Source organism: Pezoporus occidentalis, unplaced genomic scaffold (assembly GCF_034315485.1).
Source record: "Pezoporus occidentalis ecotype Australia unplaced genomic scaffold, CSIRO_AGI_Poc_V1 ctg72, whole genome shotgun sequence".
Taxonomy (NCBI): Eukaryota; Metazoa; Chordata; class Aves; order Psittaciformes; family Psittacidae; genus Pezoporus; species Pezoporus occidentalis.
This window is the reverse complement of record NW_026916072.1, coordinates 1,201,344-1,222,963: the sequence shown is the minus strand read 5'-3', so window position 1 is coordinate 1,222,963 and position 21,620 is coordinate 1,201,344. Positions and strand designations below refer to the sequence as shown.

Sequence of the window (21,620 nt, the reverse complement as noted above, 5' to 3'; positions counted from 1 at the left end):
GCTCCCCGCAGGGATGCGCTTCCCGGCCGGGACGCTCTCCCCGCACTGTTTCTCTACCCTTCAGTGGCCATTCCACCCTCATTCGCCGTTTTTCCTCCCTCTCACTGTGTCGTGTCCCCCATTCCGTTGCCATTTTTCACCCCCCCCCCCCCCCCAATCCCCTTCTGTCCCCCGGCTGCTTTTCATCCCCCTGAGCCGGGTGACAGCCACACTCATGGATTCAACCCATGCCTGGACGGTGCTTTCTTTGGGGTCACCCTTTTGGGGTGACACAGGGCGTCCCCCCGCGGGGAGTTCCCTCAGAGGGCCAGGCTGGGGAGAGGATGGGGATGGAGCCAGTAGCTGCGACCCCTGGGCTTCTCTCTCGTCAGTGGCAAGTTCCCTCTGCAGGGACTTCAGCGGCGCGGGGCTGGCCCGCAGCAGGCCCAGTGTCTGTCAGGGCCATGGTGGGCACCTTTGCCCTCCCTTCAGCCCGGACGTGCGGTGGGGCAGATGTCCCACTGGTCAAGGAGGTGACCCAGGAGTAGCCACGTTCCTCGGGCCCGTGTTTTGCAATGGTTACGCAAACGGCTCCGTGCGCGGGTACACGTACACCGGTCACACTCGCCGACTTTGTGCGCTTTGCCATCGAAGTTTGCATCGAGGGTCACCGGAGCTGCGGAGCTTGGGGTGCGCTGGTTCATCTCCGCAGCGTGCGCAGACCCGCAAAGTCCCTGACATGGGGTTGGTGGAGCTACACTGTAAAATGGGAGCCCTGTGTGCGCCCTGGGGTTGCTCTCATTTAAAAGAGCCTCCTGAACAGGGGATTGTGGTGTTGAAGCCATCCTTGTGTCATTGTATGTTTTTATTCCTTTTTACAATGCGTTCGGGTCCGGCACAACGTAATAACTGCACGTGAATGGCTGCAGGGGTGTTTTCTTTCTTGTTTGGTGAGCTCCCATAAGGGGTAGGTTATCGTTTGATAAAGGTGCAGGGTTAGGGTGGCTGTGTGTAGTAGAAGTGAATAACGGTCCATGTGAATGGCCCATTGTCATCCCTGCGTGTGGGTTTCTCTAGATGGATGGCAGTCTGTGACCCCACCAGCAGACGAGCGGGTGAGCTGAGGCGGGAGCGAGCTGCGTTGTCTCTGCTTGTTTGAGCAAAGAGCTAAGTGGATCCCGAGGCTTGTAATGGAGAACAATGATTTGAAAAGGAAAAGGGGGGCTGGTGCAGTGGATGTTGTTTTTCAAACCCGCTTCAACAAGAAAACTTCAAATGCTCTGTAGGAATTTGCAGTTGTGGCTTCTCCGCTTTCTTTTCTTTTTTGCAAGCCATTAGGCAACTAATAAAAATCTTCTGTTTGTTTTCTAACAATGGGCCACGCATTGTGTTGAGGGGTAGCGAGCGCAGCCGCCCAGCCTGTGGACGTGCCGCTCGGTACATGCGGATGTGCTTTCCAACAGGTGGGTTTGATTCTGAAAAGAAAAACATGGACTTGTTTCAGTCTGAAATTAATTTGGCAGAGGGCTGAAATGGTTTTGGGAAAGTCTGCATTTGATCCCAAAGCCTGTGTGTTTTGATCCAAAGTTCAAGCCTCACTGGGTATGAAATGCCTCGGAGAGAAGTAGGCTGGAAAACCTTCCCCCCTCACCGTGGACTTGATGGAAGCTGTGCCAGTTTACACTAACAGGGGATGTGATCCCGTGTTTTGAAAGCCTTTTGCCTGTCCTGCTTTGAGACTCTTTCCCTGCAGTAGCAGGAAAGGGTTTAAGAAAAGAAAACAGAACACAAACCAGCCCCTCGTCAGTTGATTGTGGGAAGGGGGCTGTGCCGGTTGCTTTCCTTGGGGCTCTCTACAGGGGACGTGCTGGTGGGAAGTGGGCTGTGCTTTTCCCCCCGAGGATCAGCTGAAATCCATCTGTGTTTCTGTCATGTGGATTTGCGGCTGAGTCCTCTTGCTATAGATTTCCTTTTTCGACATCACCTAACTTTAGTTCTGATTCATTTTATCCTTCCTATCCCACTCATTCTGGCAGCCTGCTGCGTGCTGTCGGTGCCTTTGCCTGTGAGCATTGCCATTGTTTGGGGATCGCGTGTCTCTGCTGCTGTGGCCGCAGGACATCACCTCCATGCAGACCCCCTTGCCCTGTTGGCTGTGGTGCTGCAGTGTCCCCTGCCCGCGGGCTCGGTTGCAGGGAGGCAGGATGAGCAGTGCAGGGAAGGGGCGTTTCTTACGGTCCCCAGGAAATGGGGGGCACTGACAGTGCCAAGCGCTTGTGCGGGCAGCGTTAGTGAGGGTTTGCCTGTATCGCCTTTCCCGGGGCAGGTTTCTGGCGTGGGAGCTTGCTGCTGCGGTGCTGTGGCTGTTGTGACAGCCACTCTTCAAACCTTGACGGCAGAGGCTGCTCCAAAGGGGGGAATGTTTCTGCTGTGTTCTACGTTTCCCTTCTGGTGTGTGAGACTGAATGAGAAACCGCTCAGGCTTCGTTCTGTTTATGTTTTCCCTGGCTTTTTCCATCTCCTGCTCCCTTATTTTTTTGTGCCCTCTCCTTTCACTACCTTGAAGTCCAGCGTGAAGCAGAACCTGCTGGTTTTGTGCTGTCTCCCCGCCTCTTCTTGCAGCGGACTTTCTCCTGGCAGCTGTAGAAGTCTGTTGTGCTGCAGGGGCCCCACGTGGGGTGGGTGTATTGCTGATGGTACGCGAACCACTTCACAGCGGCACAAGTAATAATTTAGGAAGAAAATGTTTGGCAATCTGCCTTTCCCTGGGGGAGAAGGGAGACAACTCTCCCTGCGTGCATGCTTGCAGCCTGATCCGGAGCTGCAGGCAGCTTCTGTGGTATGGCACTGGGGACACCCGAGCCACCACATCAGACTGGGTGTTGCTGTGGCATACGGGATGTCTTGCTTGAGTGGGTGCCTTGATCTTGGGCCAGTTGCTTTATCTGCTCTGGTATCCTCATCTTTAGACAAAGGTAGAGATACTGCATGCTTGTCTCTGTTGAAGGTGTTGAGAGGACAAAATCCGTCCGTAAGTATTCAGCACATGTATGATCTTCATCACTATAGCATATGACTCTCTCGAAGGCAGGTGCTGCATTGTTCCATGCTGATTCCTGATACCGTATTGCCAGGTAATTTGAACTCTGCCTTCCTCAGAGCTGCCTTCTCAAAAGCTAGCTGTTCTCCCACAGGAGAATCCAGGTGCTCATGAACCAGGTTTGGGCATTTGCAACGTTAGAGATGCTGCTTCTCCAATTAACACGCTCCTCTCCTGTTTAAATGGCTGCCTGGCCATTAAGCCTAGTCATGGTTATATAATTAAGATGGGAATTAATATTTAATCTGATTGTAATTTGTTGCTGGGAACCGTCCCAAACCATATCTCTGCATGAGATGAGTGGGTACCTGAGGGAAAACTGAGGCCAGTGCTACATGTAGGGGATTTTCTGCCTCGGGTGATGGCAGAAACCCTAACCTTTATAAACCCAGAGTGATCATAGTCATTTTGTTATCTGTAGGAAGCAAATGTTTGCTTTATAGTCAGCTGTAATACTAGAGAGGATATGGTAAATCCTTGTTATCAGTATTTGCCAAGCGCATGCTAGGCCAAAATCAACTCTGCTGCAATTTTGTTGCTTTCTGGAGAACTGGACCTGCTTGTCTATGGTAGTTTTAGCCTGGTTTTCTAAGGATGAGACTTATGAAGAGACTTATGTAGTCATGCTGTCTGGTTGTCTGGCCATCTCCCTTTGCTTTCCCAAATAATTCTTGGTCCTGATGGTCAGTCAGAGCTAGTGTGGACATGGAGAATCCAGAGGTTTTGAAAATAAGTCATCAGGTTGAGGAGAGAGATCTCCGTCTGTGCCTCAGTTTCCCCATTTGTTCCAGCTGGGCAGAAGATGCTGTTTCATGCTGTTAACATAATGAAGGACACTGTCACTCTAAGTACCCTTTTGTATTTGTTGAAATCCCATGAGTAAGTGCTCTCCAAGTGATGCTTATGCTTTTCTGACTTAACAGCCTTTCGGTGAAAACTGAATCTGCCTTCTTCACAAGCAGAATTGAGCTGTGTTTTCATGAGCCCTTCTAGAGATGCTAAACCACAGATGTGGGGGGGGGAATGACCAAAATGCCCCCTTTAGTTTGTGTGATTTTCACTGGTATGCTGAAACCATCCTTGAAACACCATTGAATTTCCTAACCCTGAAGAGTAACAGAGCCTTTGTAGGAAGGGGAAGAGCTGCTGTGTCTACTTCCAGGAAGGTAGATACCTGCTAGAGTTGTAGCTGCTGAGAAGAGAAATTCCCTGGGAGAGCCCAAAGACTTGTCTTCAGCCTTGTTTGAGTACATCTAATACTACTGTGTCTGCAGGTGTCAAGACACTTTGCTCCTGAGCGTGTAGGTTGTGGTGCTTCTCCCTTGGATGTGTTTTTGTTCATGTCACTGATGCCCTTTGGTGTCACTGAGTTGGATCCTCTCTTGCTCTTAATCCGTGGGATCCTGCTGTTGCGATATGGGCCTGCTTTATCTGAGAGGCCCAGCAGATGCTGTGTGTTATCTCTGTGGGTAATAAACATACTTGTGGTTATGATAAGCAGTTACTGTATTCCAGTGAAACTTTCACATCAGATGTTCTGAAATTACTTAAAAATCTGTATCTGCATTTGCAATGCAATTGCCTGTTACTGCCACATTAAATTCAGCTGAGCTATTGAATAACCTGCTTTATTCTGTGCTTTCATGGGGTTTAGCATTTTGATTTTTTTTCAAGATCTCTCATATGGATTTCTTGAGGACAGGTCATGAATATTACAGCTGTGTCAATGAAATGTGGGCATCCCCAGAGGCTGCTGTCAGCCAAAGCGGTGGGAGGATTAAGATCTGGTGTGTGAAGTTATTGCATTTGTGCTCAGTCTTTCCCTATTCTGACTGACTTCCCTGCTCTCATTTCCTGCTTGAGTCTTTGGATCACATCCCCTTTGAAGCTGGGATGGCTCAGCACCTTGCTAAATGTAAGAGTTTGGGACATTAAACAGTTAAAGTGGAGCTCTTGGGAAAGGTGCTGGGTTGGCAGAACTTGGAGCAGAGGGGGAGCAAACCTGGGATGTAGAAGCGATGCCAGGCTGGCAGTGGGTTGGGAGGATGTGCTAAGGAGCTGCCTGTGCTGGGAAATGTGCATCCTGGATAGTTTCTAAATTGACTGTCGATAGATGATCAAGTTAATTGGTGTGACCAAAAAGGTCATTACTTAATGGGATGGATTTCTTGTGCTGTGTTGTGTGAATCCACTGAGGGTTTTGGCAAAGCCTGGCTGCCCATGCCCTCAGGGCTTTGATAAATCTTTTTTAAAAGCATCAGCAGTGCTTACAGGTTCTAAAATGACCTGAAGTTTTGCATTTAATGCAAGACTGTCCTCTCTGAGTCTCTTGGCTGGCTGGTTGGGTACGATTTGCAGAACGGGTGCATGTATTTTCCAGACAAAAGTGGAATTGTGCCTAATATTAAAAGAAAATTAGGCAAGCGTTCACTATTTTTTGTTGTTATTGAAACTAAAGCTTTCATGTGCTTTTGGAAATCCTTGTGACTTTTTTGTCTCTTTTATTTTTTGGAGATGGTCTAGTGAAAAACTCCAGTGTGTTCTTTGTAGTACTGATGTAATGTTCTCTTACCTTGCTGGGAATATCAGTGCTGCTTTAAAAGGATAATACATATAGTCCTCTTAATCATGTTGACCCTGAGGGACTGGCCCATTTCTATGCCTTACCAGTCCCACTTGCCTGTGTGACTCCTGGCAAAGCCTAGAGAGAGCTCGTAAGGAGGAGATATAGAGCTTTTTACGACCAACAGAAAGACAAGGCTTGGGGAGGGCAGAGAATTAGCAGATGTTCAGGCTGATGTTCCCGGGGGTTTTGCCTGTGGTGTTGTGATGGGACCTCTCCTATGGAAGATAAGGCTTGTGTCTGAGACACTGGGGCTAGTTTGAGGTTATCTTCAGCAGAGGGGTGAGAAGTGTGGCATGGGGTCGAGGATCTTGTGTTGCAGGCTTGACTCCATTATCTCCTGCTTGAGAGGTATTTTCCCCAAGCACAGAGGTTCAGGCAGCCCTGCTGTGAGAGAATTCAGGTTGTCACAGGCAGGCGATCGTATGCTCCCTAGGTTTGTTTGTGCTTGCAGAGGTACTCTGTGTTGTGCGTAGCAAGGCATCTTGGCAAAACACGCGTAGAAAAGGGGGAAAAGAAACCAGCATCTGATGCAGTACCAGCTCCTTTGCTGGGCTGGCAAAAAATTTTAGAGCCTCCCTCCCAAGAATGATTCTGTAAACATAATACTGCCTATTAGCCATGTAAATTACTGTCATTGGTGGCAATTGTTGTAATGGAAAGATAAGTGTCTTGAAGCTCTGGTTTGATTTACCCCTCCTGCCCCCCCCCTCCAGGCTTGCTAACCAGTTGTTTGTGTGAGTGCTGATTGCGGCTTTTGTCAGAGAAATGAAAATATTGATCAAAATTATTTAGCTCTGTTTTTCCTGGGTCACGGCAAAAGCAACTTTTCTTTCTTTTCCTTTGTACTCTTTGTACTGAAAACAAAGGGAACCTTTCCTCGAGGAGATGAGCCCTACGTTCGTGAAGTCAAATGCCATCCGCTTGAAGAGGGTCCTTATGTGCAGACTTCCTATCTGGAGGCTCTCCTCAAGAGTCTGTCAGTTGAAAATCTGGCTAGCAGTGTTACCACAAGTGCTATTGTGGGGTTTTCTTTGCATGCAAAGTGAGGCGAAAAGGAAGTTTCTCCCAGCTGCTGGCAGAGAAAAGCTTCCCATTTACTTAACGTTTGTGGCTGCTGCCAGGATTTTCTGTTCAGAGGCAGAGGGAGTTAAGTGCGGGGTGAAAGGCTTCAGCAGCACTTCAGCATCCGGGCACAAGGCTGAGCTGTCAAATAATTCTTCTCACTCTTTGTTTTTTATACCAGTCAAGGCACTTGGATAGTTCTGTAGGGTTGAGGGTAGCGGGGCTGCGCTGGGAGCTGAAGACATTCCTTGTTTCAGGTTTAACATTGGGCTTCAACAAGAAAAGTATCTGGAAGGGGGGAAGACCAGGGTGTGATGTTCCAGAATACCTTCTGGAAAGGAGGAAGACCATGGTGTGGATGTGGTTTTTTTCATGTAGATTTCATTAAAAATGTGACTTGGATTATCCTGCTGGCTATCTGAGCGATGTGAAGGGCTCTGCTGGAAAACGCAAGTGATTGTAGGCAGGTGACTAACAAATAATCCTTGGCTAATATGGGGTGGGCTCAATTAACGTTAATCCCTGCTCAGCAGCAGTGAAAGTTGGATAAAGGAGATTTTGCGGGGCTGTTACTGACCTGAACATCAGAATGATCACACACAGTTCTCTGAAATGAGGCTGGCTCTTTGGAAGAGGCATCATTCTCGTAATTTCCCTCTTATATTGGAGAAGAAGCTATTCAAAATGGCCCAAAATTGCCTGATTATGAAGATGAGGGTTTCTCTTCTGCTGATGTTATGTACTGAGGCACACAGGACCTCATTAAAAGAGGAGCAGCAGTAATTACTCTAGATTAATGGAAATAAATCTGGCTTCAGTAATAAATGAGGTTGTGTTCCTTGCTCCAGAGCAGCAACCATCTCTAGTGCTCATCTAGCAGCATGATGCAGAGGCAAAACCTCTTCTCACCATGGAGAAAATGGGTGATTTGGATGTTTTTGCTGAAATCTCAGTATAAGTCCAGGATGTTGGTTTTAAATGAGTTTGGTGAAATAAGCAGAAGCCCAGAGACAGCAGAGAGAAGCATCACATACAAGCCTGGACCCTATTGATGCAGGAGGGCCCCAGAGTGGTGTGATGGTCCCCACAGGCATTCTGCTGCTCGGATGCTGTAGCATTGGAAGCGTGTCCTTCACCATTTGGAAGCAGACCCAATCCTTTTATTGCTTTGTCCTCAAACTGTCAGGTTTCAGCTGGCTGCAGCTTTGGAAAAAGGCAAGATTTATGTGCTCTGAAGAGAAACTTGAACTGACAGTGGGTGAATGCACTGGAGATGTTGGAAAGTTAAGCAGCCAAGTAGGTGTGAGGGATTTTGGAACATCAGCTGTGAAATACATTTTCTTCCTGTTATGATACAAGGAAGTTTAAATTTGGAAGCGGAAGGGCAAATTCCCACCCATTCTGACCTTTAGTCATCTTCAGAAGGTGGTACTGCGCCTTGTTTTTCTCCACTTTCAAGTACCTCCCAGTAGCCATGGGTATGGGTGTTATCTCGCTATTTTTCATGAGGTCCTGTAAGAGCCCACTTTGCATTTTCAGCGACAGCTGAGTTTCCAGATCACGATCAGATACTGTCTTTTAAAACAGGAATAGGTGAGAAGTTGTGCTGGGAATATGCAAAGTGAGATGGTCGGGTCCTTGGTCAGATCATTGCATTGTCTAGTTGTGGCAGCTGCTTTGACGTAGCAGTTCAGCATCTCCTGTTTTATTATGTTTGGAGTCTCCTGTCAGCAGTGAGCTATTAAAACATACTTTCCCATTAGTTCTCTTTGCTGCTGTTCTGAATTGTCCTCTCTTCCCCTGTGTGCTGGCTCATTATTTCTCATTAATTCATGGTTTGTGCAATTACCTGGGCAAGGCAGGATTGTTGGCAGGAGCTTGATGAGCCTGGCTTCTCTTCTCGCAGGTAGGTGGCTTTGTAACAATACAGCATGGCAGAGTTGTTCTTGTCTTCTTGGAGTGGCACTTTACACCATGTTGTGAAGAGACACTCCAGACTCGCACCCCAGCCTATCAAGGAAGCGTGAGCAAACAAGGAAGGCTCTTTGCTTAACTTTAAAAGCCAGAAATGTACAATAAATACCTCTAAATACATGCCAGGGGATTTTGTTTGTTGTGAAGGCCTTCAGCTCAGCCTGAAGAGTGCATCTGTCTTTGGATGTGTGTCAGAGCAGTGCCACCCCTGCAAAAGGGTTCTTTGCCCTTTTTCTTTGAAGACAGCATTTCAGGTAAGAACTGAGATGGGATCTGTTCCTTTTTTACAAGGAGAAAGCCAGCACACAGCAAGATAAAAGGGCTGTCACTGATTAAAATATCACTGTTTTTCTGCCTGTAGCTTGTGCTTCACTAGCAAATATGCTGTGCCACTGGTTTCCCTCTTTTCCTTTGTGTGCCTCTTTTCATAGAATCATAGAATCGTTAGGGTTGGAAAGGACCTTAAGATCATCCAGTTCCAACCCCCCTGCTGTGGGCAGGGACACCTTACACTAGATCATATCACCCAAGGCCTCGTCCAACCTGGTCTTGAACACTGCCAGGGATGGAGCATTCACAACCTCCCTGGGCAACCCATTCCAGTGCCTCACCACCCTAACAGGAAAGAATTTCCTTCTTATATCCAACCTAAACTTCCCCTGTTTAAGTTTTAACCCGTTACCCCTTGTCCTGTCACCACAGTCCCTGATGAAAAGTCCCTCCCCAGCATCCCTATAGGCCCCCGTCAGATACTGGAAGCTACTCTGAGGTCTCCACGCAGCCTTCTCTTCTCCAGGCTGAACAGCCCCAACTTTCTCAGCCTGTCTTCATACAGGAGGTGCTCCAGTCCCTGATCATCCTCGTGGCCTCCTCTGGACTTGTTCCAACACTTCCATGTCCTTTTTATGTTGAGGACACCAGAACTGCACACAATGCTCCAGGTGAGGTCTCACAAGAGCAGAGTAGAGGGGCAGGATCACCTCCTTTGCCCTGCTGGTCTCGCTCCTTTTGATGCAGCCCAGGATACAGTTGGCTTTCTGGGCTGTGAGCGCACACTGAAGCCGGCTCATGTTCATTTTCTCATCGACCAGCACCCCCAAGTCCTTCTCCGCAGAGCTGCTCTGAATCTCTTCTCTGCCCAGCCTGTAGCTGTGCCTGGGATTGCTCCGACGCAGGTGTAGGACCTTGCACTTGTCATGGTTAAACTCCATGAGGTTGGCATCAGCCCACCTCACAAGCGTGTCAAGGTCCCTCTTCATGGCATTCCTTCCCTCCAGCGTATCAACCGAACCACACAGCTTGGTGTCATCGGCAAACTTGCTGAGGGCGCACTCAATCCCACTGTCCATGGCAGCGACAAAGATGTTGACCAAGACCGGTCCCAACACCGATCCCTGAGGGACCCAACTCGTTACTGGTCTCAGCTGGACATTGAGCCGTTGACCACAACTCTTTGCGTGCGGCCATCCAGCCAGTTCTTTATCCACCGAGTGGTCCATCCATCAAATTGATCTCTCCAGTTTAGAGACAAGGATGTCGTGTGGGACAGTGTCGAACGCTTTACACAAGTCCAGGTAGAGGACATCAACTGCTCTACTCCTGTCCATCAGTTCTGTAGCCCCATCAACTAGGGCTTAGCCCCTTTTCTAAGGGTTGTATTTATACAGGGACTTCCCAGCTGCTAGGAGGGACTTCTTGGTGAAAACTGGACTAAGGCTGGTGGTGGAGAAGGGGCTTTACCCGCTCTTCTTCCATGTTTATTTCCAGGTGAGGTGCAGAATCCCATTGCCAACAGCAGTGGCAGGGCTTTGAAGATTTCTGGCTTAATTATCCCATTTGTGCTGTGAGTAGCACTGAAATCCATGTGCGGTCAGGGTGACTCGGCTATTGTGAGGCTGTACAGGGCTGGGAGAGAAAGACCTCATGAAGGAGCTTGTGCAGAGGGTTTCCTCATCATTTCCAGGACTCCGATAGAGACGCATTTCTGTCTTTCTGCTTGATACAAGGAATGTTCTGCTGTGTGAGTATATTAACTCTTACTATTCCCAGCCTGAAGCTTTATGAAAGTGTTGTCACATCTCTTGTGTAGGCAAGGAACTTCTGAGGCAGATACAGTCTAAGTAACACTAAACTGCATGTAGCGAGAAGGCAAGGGAAACCACAGGAATATTTGATACCTTGATCATCAGTTGAAGGCAGAGGGATGAGAAAGATCTTTGATGAATAAGATCTTTGATCTTTAAGATGCTGAAAACTTCAGAATTGTTATAATGTACTCCTTTGTGGCATGGTTTCTTGGGTCTTTTTTGGGTCAGTATCTCTATGCTGCCCTTACTTATGGGAACAGACATGACCATGGCCAAAAAGAGTTGAGGGTGGTAGTTTGATTTCATATACTACAGGTGACTGGTCACTGAGGAGCCTGTAAGAGCTGTTCTCTGCCTGCGTATCTTAGCTGTTATAGTATGGGTTCAGTCATCTTCTAAGTTGATGTGCAGTTGTGGCTGGGTGGAAGGCAGTGGATGTAGTCCTGTGGCAGGGTGACCTGTCACTAAAGCTTAGCAAAATGCTGGTTCCCCTTTGCATGGCTTGAAGTATCTCCCAGTACTGCTTTGTAGGTGAAGCCAACCACTTACTTACTCCTAATAGCACTCCCTGTGGCTTGCACATCAGGAGCGCTGACTTCTGAGTAAAATGAGCGTGCAAAGTCAAGTAGTCGTTGCACATCTTGAGTAGTGCTTTCCCTTTCTGTGGTTCTAGATAGCAGCTGGGAGAAAGTTGGTTTGGAAAACAAAGCTGTTAGGAACCGTTTGTTTAGACACAGGCAGAATGAAAGTGGAAAACATAATCTGTTCCCCTCAGCCTCCCACCTTCTCTTTGTTTAAAATGTCCACATGCCATTGACTTTCAATAAACAAAAGATGTTTCTACCATGCTGGTGTTTACTAGTGGGGGAATGTGATTTATTAGGCATGAGCAGGGATTTCTGTTCTCTATGTTTTCAAACTGGAGCAAGAGTTTATAATTTTATAGACCTTTTAAGAGCAGATTTCCTAAAGCAAACAGTGAGGAGCTGTTAAATTATAGCCATGTGAAACAACAGTGTAACAGTGCGATTGCTTAGTACCACTGGCTTTATTATCCTGTAACAAATAGGAGTGGTTTGGGCTGGTGAGAGATAACATGCTTTTCCTGAGATAGCTCTGAGCTGTTTCAGAGAAGCCAATTTCAGTTTTCTTCTCCTTGTAATGAAGAAGATGAAGACTGTATGGGTGTTCTACTCCAGTTTTCTTCCAGGATCATGCAGGGAGGAGCAGGTTCTGGAAGAGCAATGTAGAGTTTCTCTCTACAGTCTTGAGAGCCACAGAAGTCTGAGTTAGGCAGGGTCTGTGCTTCCCCATTCGCTTGGGACCTGTTTGCCCTTTGGAGGGAATAGGAAGGTGACGCAGTTCCCCCCCAGAGTCATGAGTGGTGGGGGCTGTGTTGGTGCCTCTCCTCAGCCCTGCCTGAGCTCATGAGCCCTGCAGGGTTCCCAGGCAAGCAGAGTGCAGACCAGGGGCTTTGGAGCTGAGCTGCTGTGGGAATTCCTTAAATCCCTGGGCATGAGCAGAAGTGACTTTGGAGTGCCTGGCTCTGACATCTCTGGATCCCGTTGAGACCCACGTTTGTACCCCTCTGCCCTTTTCTTTCCACAGCTGTTCCCATGGAGCTTAAGCAAGTTGAGGTGCCAGATGCCTGGTCTTACCTCTATCTTCCATGTGTCTGTCACCTCCAGGCCTTGGTGGCTCAGTGTTGTGCTGAGCTGGCTGTGAAGGAAGCTCTGGACATAGTGACCATTTGAGGATAGTCTGTGCTCCCGTGTGCAGCTCTGCCAGCCACCACCTCCTCATCTGTGCCAGGCAGTTTGTCACTGCAGGGAGTGAGAGTCACAAGAGCATGGGTGGCCTCAGCTTCAGCTCCTGCTTCCTCTGCTCTTGCAGTTAGCATGTGTCTGAGGGTGCCTGCCTGGAGCCTGGGTGGGATCTCCAACAGACGCATTCATGGTCCCCTGGCCCTCCTCCAGCTCAAAGTCCTTGCAGTGACCTCTCCTGAGACCTGTATTGAAAGGGACCCATCTCCTGTGTTTCTTGGTTTCTTTCTCCTGGCTCTCCACTGCCACATGATATATTGGGCTCATTTCTTCATGATATATTGGGCCCTACATGTATGCACACTGGAAAACCTTGTACCAGCTTAGTTGGGCTCTTGAAAGAAATTGTCTTTGCAAAGAGAGCTGTGGCTTGTAATGAAATAGCTTTACAGTGACATAGTTTCAGTGCCGCAGTATGGCTGTCCTGGCTTTCAGGTTGTTCCTGGGCTAAATATATGGCCCATTAAGACTTCTAGAACAGGATGTAACCATATTTTAAAGATACTTTATTCCTTGTGTGTTTATTGTAAAGTGATTTCAGTGACACTGCATTGGGAGTCCTACTTCGTAAGATCACTTTGTCTGAAGTGGAAGTTGAGGAAAGAATTAAGTGTGCATGTTGGTGATGGTGAGCATGTGGAGCTGCCTTGGAGGTGTCTGGCACTAACTGATGGAGGCTGCTGGACCAGCTATTTCCATTTCTGATCTTCCCTGCCCCCAGATGACAAGAGATTCTGAATTGCATGGAGAAGATTAGCATTAGGAGTTTTGCCACCTACTTCATTTGAAACTGGATGCGCTCAAGATGTGTTGAACAAATGGACAGTAGCCTTTCTTCTCCCAGGGGACAGCTTTTACATGGATGGGAAGCTACAGATGGGGCCCAAGGCAGAAATGCAAATAGGCAGGGCTGTGATACGAAGCATTTGGCATCATCGCAGGCTTAAAAGCTCCCTCCCCATGGCTGCTTGATCCTGCTTTCTCAGTTGTGCTGACACAGCTGGTTGTGGGCTGTACTGTGAACTGTGCGAGCGGAGCTTTGGCCTCACAACGGTGGGATTAGGGCCTGTGCTGCTGGCACTGTGAAGCTGGCCAAGCCCAGGCCATTCCCGTGCTGCTGGTGAGGAGCCCTCAGAGGTGTACTGCTGCAGAATGACTGCTGTGATTACAGCTTTGCAGAAGAGCAGCAGTAAGCACAAACAGCTGATGAGTTTTTATAACCCTCTTTTGTTTGCTTTTGAAGACAGGAGTCCTTCGCTGCCTGCCTGCCTCCCGTTCCCTGTTGTGACAGTTTCAGCACCGGCGTGTGAAGCTCATGTTACGTGGGGAGAGTTCAGACAGGTTTGGTTTCAGCACAGGTCTTGTCCCTGAGCTGTTCCAGCCCTTTCCTGACAGGAGGCAAGTGGTGTCAGAACAGGCTTAAGCCCTGAGACTGAACAAAACAATTCTGAGGGGCAGATCTCCCTCAGTAATGAGTTCAGTGGTGGGTTGACTGGTTTTTATAGATGAAAAGGTCAGATCTCTTGCCTGGGTTATGTAGGAAGGTTTTGTTCTGGAGCAGCCTGCTCCTGATGAGCTCCCGTGTCTGCTGAGCTGCCAGGCAGCGGTCTAACCAGTGTTTTTCCAATGTTTTCCTCATTGTTGGGTGTTGGAGAGCTCACTTTTTCCTACATTTTCCTCCTCAGTGAGTGCTGGAGAGTTTACTTTTTAGGTGAGTTCATTTAAAGCCTGAAAGTTTTGAGTTCATCAACTTGGACTGATAGAAACCACTTCTGGTTTTGAGCTGCCCAGAGTTTGGTTTTAATCACAAGTTTTAACAAATGAACTCTATTGAAAACATTCTCAGTGAAATACCCTCTTCTTTTTTTCCCTTCAGAAGCCATTTGCTATCTTCAAGAAGCAATATTTTAATTGAAGGCATGATAAAAGCAGAGTGGCAGTGGTCGTGTAAAGCTTAATTTATTAAACAGCTTTGTTTGTAATGCAAAAAAAAAATCTATAAAAGGAAGAAAAAAAGAAGCTCCGTGCTTTAAAACTGTCAAAATAAAATCTACAACTTTGAAGTCTTAAAATACTTTGGGAAACGCTGAATGTTTTTGACTGGTTATAGGGAACAGCTGAACTGACTTAACTGGAACAAAATTAGAGAACAAAGAGGTTTTGTTTCCAGTGTGTATTCTTTGCCCTTTGACAGCACTGTCTGGCTCACGCTCTTGAGATAGATACACGGAGCAGGTCACTGTCCGGTTCCCCCCTTTGCTTGGACTTTCCACATAACCAGCCCACTGGAACAACAGTAATATGCTTATAAAAGAGTAAAAATTACAGGGAAATTCAGGGCAAGAGCAGAACTTGAACCTCCTGTAACTGTTGTGTTGGTTTTGAAGGAGTCTGAGTCTCATACTGATGGTTCCTTGTCCCCAGTGCCACATGTTCATGCTGGATTTCGGGATATCACAGGCTAGCAGGGCTTTTCCTGGCTGGTGATTGATGTTGCATCCTACGCTGTTGGACCTTCTCAACATGGTCTCGAGGTAAGAGACTTGCCTTCCATGGAACAGGGTCTGAAAGTCTCCCAGTGAACACTTGCCATGTACACAGCAGCTTTCATCAGCAAAATGGTGAGCTGGTTTGTATGCACGTGGGAATACCCTCGGCATGATAGCCGGCACACCAGCTCTGGGAGGTGCTCATGTGCTCTCTTCTTCTGTAGCCATCAGTCAAGGCTATTTGCATGAAAACAGGCTCTCTGTAAAGTCTGTCTTCTTTTGGGGAAGGATAGACAGCAGGAGGAGGTGAGCAGCTGAAAAACCCAGCTCTTGTTTCCATGCAAATATCCTAGAAAGAACAAAAGAGGGTGAGAGGCATGCTCAGAGATGGGGTCTGCAAGGAGAAAGGCTCCGGAGTTGTTTTCCATGCAGCATCATCAGGTCCATGTGAATGTGATTTTTACAGTGTTGTGAGCTGTGGGTCTCACGGGTGAGGCGCAGATGCTGCTTTTGTTTTGAGCTTCTCTAGGGCTAAATCCTCTGCTCACTCTGTGGGAATTTTGCTGCTGACCTCACTACATTAGAATCAGGGCTTTTAGGGTCTGTTGCTGAAATGATGCGAGTTACCTCTTCTTCCCAAATCTCAGCTTGTATAGATTTATAGAATCCTAGAATGGTTTGGGTTGGAAGGGACCTTAAAGTTTATCCAGTTCCAACCCCTGCCACTAGAGCAGCTTGCTCCAAGCCCCATCCAACCTGGCCTTGAACACTGCCAGGGGATGGGGCAGCCGCAGCTTCTCTGGGCACCCTGTGCCAGCGCCTCAGCATCCTCACAGGGAAGAGCTTCTGCCTAAGAGCTCATCTCAGTCTCCAGTACTGAAAAATAACAGAAACTTTGCCTTCTCTGCCCCTGGCCCAGCTATACTCACTGTGAGTGGCTCTGAGGAGCCTGGGGCATATTTCACTGTCTTTAGTTCTGCCCTGTAATTTCCTTCCCAATGCATCGGAGAGTGCTTTGGTGGGAAGGTGGCAGAGCATGGGAAACCCTATATTCTACCTATAAACAGTGGTGTGAGCAGCAGCCCCGCTGGAATTGCCTTCTTGCTAATCTTGAAGGTCTTTGAGAGGAGTTGGGACTGGAAATAGGGACAGCCCTGTGATGTACCTGAATTGATGTGTCAATAGCAGAGAGCTCTGGGGGACTGATGAGCATTCACTGCAGCAGACAGCTGGGGTGGCTTGAGACTTGTCTCCTCAGAGCTGCCTGCCTCTGTTAGCTTGATAATACAGATAGCAGGAGCAGATGCATGTCTCCCTCTTCTATCACTGACCCGAGCAAGGCACAAACCTCTGTCCATCAGCATTCATGTCCTTTTGACCTACAGGTATTGAGTTAGTTGCCTGAGCAAATGCACACTGAATTTGGTAGCTTGCTTAGAAATAGGTATCAGCAAGATGTCAGAGAGGTGAGGTTCATTACTAGAGCTCATTAATTCTGTGGAATACCCTGTAGAGGATATGTTAATGTTCTTACTCTGTTGACATATATTAACATATATAATAGTTGTATAATTGTTACTAATAATTATGATAATAATAGGCTGCTCCTTACAGACAGTAGTCAGAATGGATATTCAGAGGTCCCTGTAGGAACTTTCAGTTCACAGATGATGGACAGGAAGGTGCTGGTGCATGTACAATGTGATGAGAAGTGCCAGCTTTCTGCCTACTTCTGCCTGGGTGTAGTGTGAGCCCGAAGGCCAGGTTTCACAGGAACAGTTGAATGTGTTTATCTGTGCTGGTTGGTTGGGTCAGGCAGTTTGGGTCAGCAAGTTCCTATGCTTTTAGCTGGAAATTGCTGTTCTTTACCCTGGCATGTGCTGCCATTCAGCAGTGGCACTGTAATTCAATGTGTGCAGGTTGTAGTGAGGCAGAAGTAAAAGGAGATTGCTTAAGTCGCCTTCAGCCTAAAGCATCCATTTAGCCCATTAACCAGTTAAGTCCATGTTGCTTGCCTTGCAGAATGATCACTGTCAGTGACAGTCTCATCTAGGGGTGTCCTTTCTTGAAGCACTCAAATTCCAGGCTTTTCAGATCACTACCCTAGATGGGATAAAGCTCTTTGGTATGCCTGTATAGTTGCTACCCTACAAGGCCAAATCTTGCCATTCATATTAACAAAAAACCAGAGGGTGCCCTGATTTTTAGATCATTAAAAGAACTCTAAGACATGTGGAGCTTGAAAGGTTCTGGATTAAAATGTGTTCTCCTGTTTTCTTGAATATAAAACCTGCTAACAAGCACATGGAGAGCCACTGTGATTACAAGACAAGGCTTGGCTCAGAGTACAGCTCTTCATTTATTGGAGAATATTACCCTGTGGCATATCTGAAAGCCAGATAACAGGGTGACAAACCAGCATGACTGTTACAAAGTAGTAATAATCAGGATTGTCCAAAGAAAGATTAACTTTTCAAGCCAGCTTTTACCGATGCAAATTGTCAACCACTGCGTTGCAATAAAGGATAGAAATAACTAAGTATGACACACTGACTCCTGAAGGGGAGTCATCTGAAGGGCTTTGTGTGGCAAGGTTTCATGAGAATGGTTTTGAAATGCTTTCCTGCATTTACCTTAGGGAGAGTCCAGTTCTGCCAGCTGGCAAGGGCTCTAGGCAGAGCATCAGATGGAGATGTCTGGGGTGGAGCGTGTGTACTGGAACATCCTGTCCGTCTCACAGGGGTGAAAGCAGGATTGTGCCCAGTAGTGCCTTTGTTAAATAAAAGGGCTTTGGCCAGTGCAGGTATAAAAGTCTCCAGCTTGGTGTTCAGTCTCTTTTTGTCTGAGCAGCAGTTCCAAATCACTACCTTCCCTGGCAGGGGATGGCTCTCTAAAGTGTGTCTTGGGGTTCCTGATCTGTAGGATCAATGCAAGTTGCATTCAGTGAACGTCTCTTTCCTTATGTTTATATTACATAATATAAAGGACATTTTTCTTCCTCCCTAGTGCAACCCCATTGCTCTGTTACCTTGCATCTGGTGCCCAATGTTACAGCTCCTGTTTTCTTACGAGCTGCTCCTTCCACTGCTATCCTTACCTGTTCTGTGGTGTGTTGTGGGGTTGGTGTTTTTTAGTAGCCTGCATTCAAGTTGCCCACTCTTCACAGGGCACATCTTGGACTTGATTTCTCTTTTGTGTTTGTGAAGCATCCAGCACAGTTTTGCCTTGATCTTCCAGCAAGACCACCCCAAGCAAGGTAATGCAACCTGCTAAAGCTTAAGAGGTTTTGATTTCCCTGTTTTTGCCAAGACCCTGCTGGGCCAGGTCCAAAAGGTGAACTCAAACACCACCCAGCTTCTCTAGGATTCTGTTGCCAGCTTCCATCCTTGCATCCTCTCCCTTTAGTCTAATTAAAACCCGCTGTAACGAATGCTGTGAAGCCAGCTGCCATGCTTTGGCAGGTAGCAAAGGCAGGGCAGTGAAACCTCCAGCTAATCCATCCATGCTATGAAGTCATAAGAATCTTGTTAATTTTTAAAAAGCCCTTGATGCCCACTAATCCAAATCAATTTTCATTTCTTTCATAAAGTCGTGCTTCCATTTAGGCTTCAGCTAAGAATTACAGCTAATTTGTTCGATTTTATAACAGTATAATTGAAAAAGTGATTTTAATGTCCTGGCAACCATATTCCCTTTCTTTGGTTGTTAATGAAAGAATCCATTAAAGTTAAATGATTTGGGCACAGATTCAAGTTGAATCGCCTGAATATTCTAGGGGAGTGTTTCTGACCATCTGCTGCTCTGTCATTGGCGTTTGTGTTGTAAATGGGACCGAGAGAGGGACTTCACGGGTCTTGTTCGAGCCATTAAGCGTAAAATATCATTTTAATTTTCTGATCTCGGTGTAAATAGTGGAAATACTCGGGAGAGTTGGGACTGTGCTGCTCCGGTGTATCCTGCACTCGGAAATACCGCCGCTGAGCCGTTCTTCCACATCCTTTCCAGGGGATCTCATGGCTGTTTGTATTGATTACAGTACATCAGTCAGCGCCGCGTTGTAAGTTCCTTTTCATGACAGGCAAGACAACTGGAAGCGGCGCCTGTGAAGGGGAAAGGACACGTGGTGGAGAAGTGTTTTTCCCGCTGCCTCGAGTCACACTCGTCGTTTCCGTCTGGTTGCAAACGGAGCAGTGCAGGGCTGGTGAGCGTGAGCAGAGACAACTAATAAATTAGAGCAGCTGTTGTCATCGCCTTCCTTCTTTGCATATCGCTGTGGTGGGTGATTTAGGGCTGATGGGCCAAGCTGACACTCGGAAGCACAGGCTTTGTAAACCCAAGCAAGGGCAGAGTCAAAGGGCTCACATCCTCCTTTCGCTGTACCAGGCTCTTCCTCTTTGCTGCCAAGCTTTCTTGCAGCTCTTGGTGATGCACAACGTGGCAGACCTGCTGGGAAGCAAAATGGACAATGAACCAGGCCATGAAATCCACTGGCTCTCATTGGGTTTGAGCCTTTGCTTGGAGGTGGATGAGGTGTGTTGGGTCCTACATCACAGCTGGAAACATGTCTGTGGTGTTAGGATGCTCAAGCTGCAATCCCCACGTTTTGACCTTATCACAGGGTTAATATTTACCCCCTTGGCCAGTGTGTGGCTGTCTTTGGAAATTAGAAAGTGTGGCCCAAGTTCCTCTTAGCCTTTTAAGGTGAGGTAAAGGTGGGATGTTCTCTGTCAGTTTGCTCCAGAGCTTTACAGGGCGTTTTGTGTATAAATGTTTGAGTTGCAAAGGCTAAAGAATTGTTTGGTAGAGAGGATGGGGTTTATTTGCTGGGAAGTTTGGGTGCTAGTTTCAAACTAGCAGTGGGGACGCTGTGTCATTCCTCCATGTATTGACTTTTCCCAAGGTTTGAAATTGGGTGTGATGCTTATTTTTCTTTCCACTATAGGGTGGTGAGAGTGACATGAAATAACTCCCTGTTGGAACTGAACATCTTTCAGTTTAATGTGTTTGTATCTTTGAAATATACAAAGCCACTAACCCAGGGGAAAAGAGCTACAAAACATGCTTACGAGTTTTAACTGTAGCCCACAGGTGAAGGATCTTAATATATTTTATTTGATAATATTAGTTTCTGGTTAAGCGACTGTTCTCAGGAGGCATGATACTGAAGCTTTCTCAGGCATGGAGAGATGAAAGTATATCCTAAAAATACACTAAACTTAAATAGTTCAAGTGCAAAAATAGGTGGTGTTGTAACAGGAGGTCTTGTTTCAAACTCCCCTGTGTTGTTTGCAGCTCATGTTTATGTGATGCATGAACTAAAATCAAGAGCTTCTGCATCTAACAAAAGCAGAATGACTGGGTTTCCTTTCCAACATCAGTGAAAACTGCAGGAAATAGTTATGTGTTTAAATGTTGCCCATGAAATCATGCAAATCTAAGCAAGGCATTCTTGTGTGATGTGGTCCTTGAAAATGGCAACTATCAGGCTTATTCAGCCCGGACTGCTGCTCAGCAGCAAAATTACAGTCACCACAGCAAATGGGCCTTCTAATGTTAACACCAGCAGATAACAAAAATAGCATTTAATAACTTTCATTAGAGTTAGTGTTTCTAGGGCTTTGGGGCTTTGCTCTTTCAAATAATTTACATAATTTGCAGGTACAAGCTGCTGTGCCAGACTGTCCATCTGATTCTCTCTCTGATCAGAGCATATTAATGCACTTGTTTGATGGTCTGTTACCAATAATTACCTTGGATTGCATTAGGAGCATTTCCAACATTGCAGCTGGTCTGTATTTTTCACTAAGTGTATTTCAGGGCCCAATTACAGGACTCTGATGTGTTATTGTTCCAGTGTGCTTGTTCAAGCTTGTGATTTTAATATGCCTCTCCACTGCAGATTTATGAATGCGAACCTAAGGCTCTGACCTGAGCTCCCCGTGCATCCCACGCTGGCAGCAGCTTCTGCAGAGGTCGTTTCAAGCTGTTCCTTCTGAGCCCTTTGAGAAGGGAAAGAGGACAGCTGGGAGATGGAGGCTTCCTCAGACATATTCCTAGAGCGAAGTTTGAAGTTCAGTGTGCTTGCTGTGGAGCAGGGGGAGAGGGACAGAGGCAGGTCAGTCCTCCCTGGGACTGCAGTGTCAGAGATTGTGAAGAGGTTTTCAGTGATTTTAGTGCTTAAGTCACTTTGGCAATTTAAATCAGCATCCTTAAATTCAAGAGGGGCTGATGCTGATCATGCTGTACACAGCTCTCAGTAGTGCAGGACTCCCTGGGGACAAGACCTGAAAAAGGCAGAGATTAGAGCAAGCCAAAACCTCGACTTGTTAAACTTCAGCTGCTGTTTCAGAAGCATTTCTTGGGGGCAGAGAGGAGAAAATACCAAGGTTTAACCTTCGTGAAAAAGTCAAGCACTTTACCATTATGATTGCCATCGGCAATTCAACATGATGAATAAATTATTACTGCTATTGATTTGTT

The 21,620-nt window shown here is 47.0% G+C and overlaps 1 protein-coding gene across 3 annotated transcripts in view; it reads left to right on the top strand.

Annotated features, from left to right (window-relative positions):
• The window catches only part of IGDCC4 (immunoglobulin superfamily DCC subclass member 4), an 89,171-nt gene that overhangs the window by 361 nt on the left and 67,190 nt on the right, over nt 1-21,620 (top strand). The window lies entirely within an intron of this gene.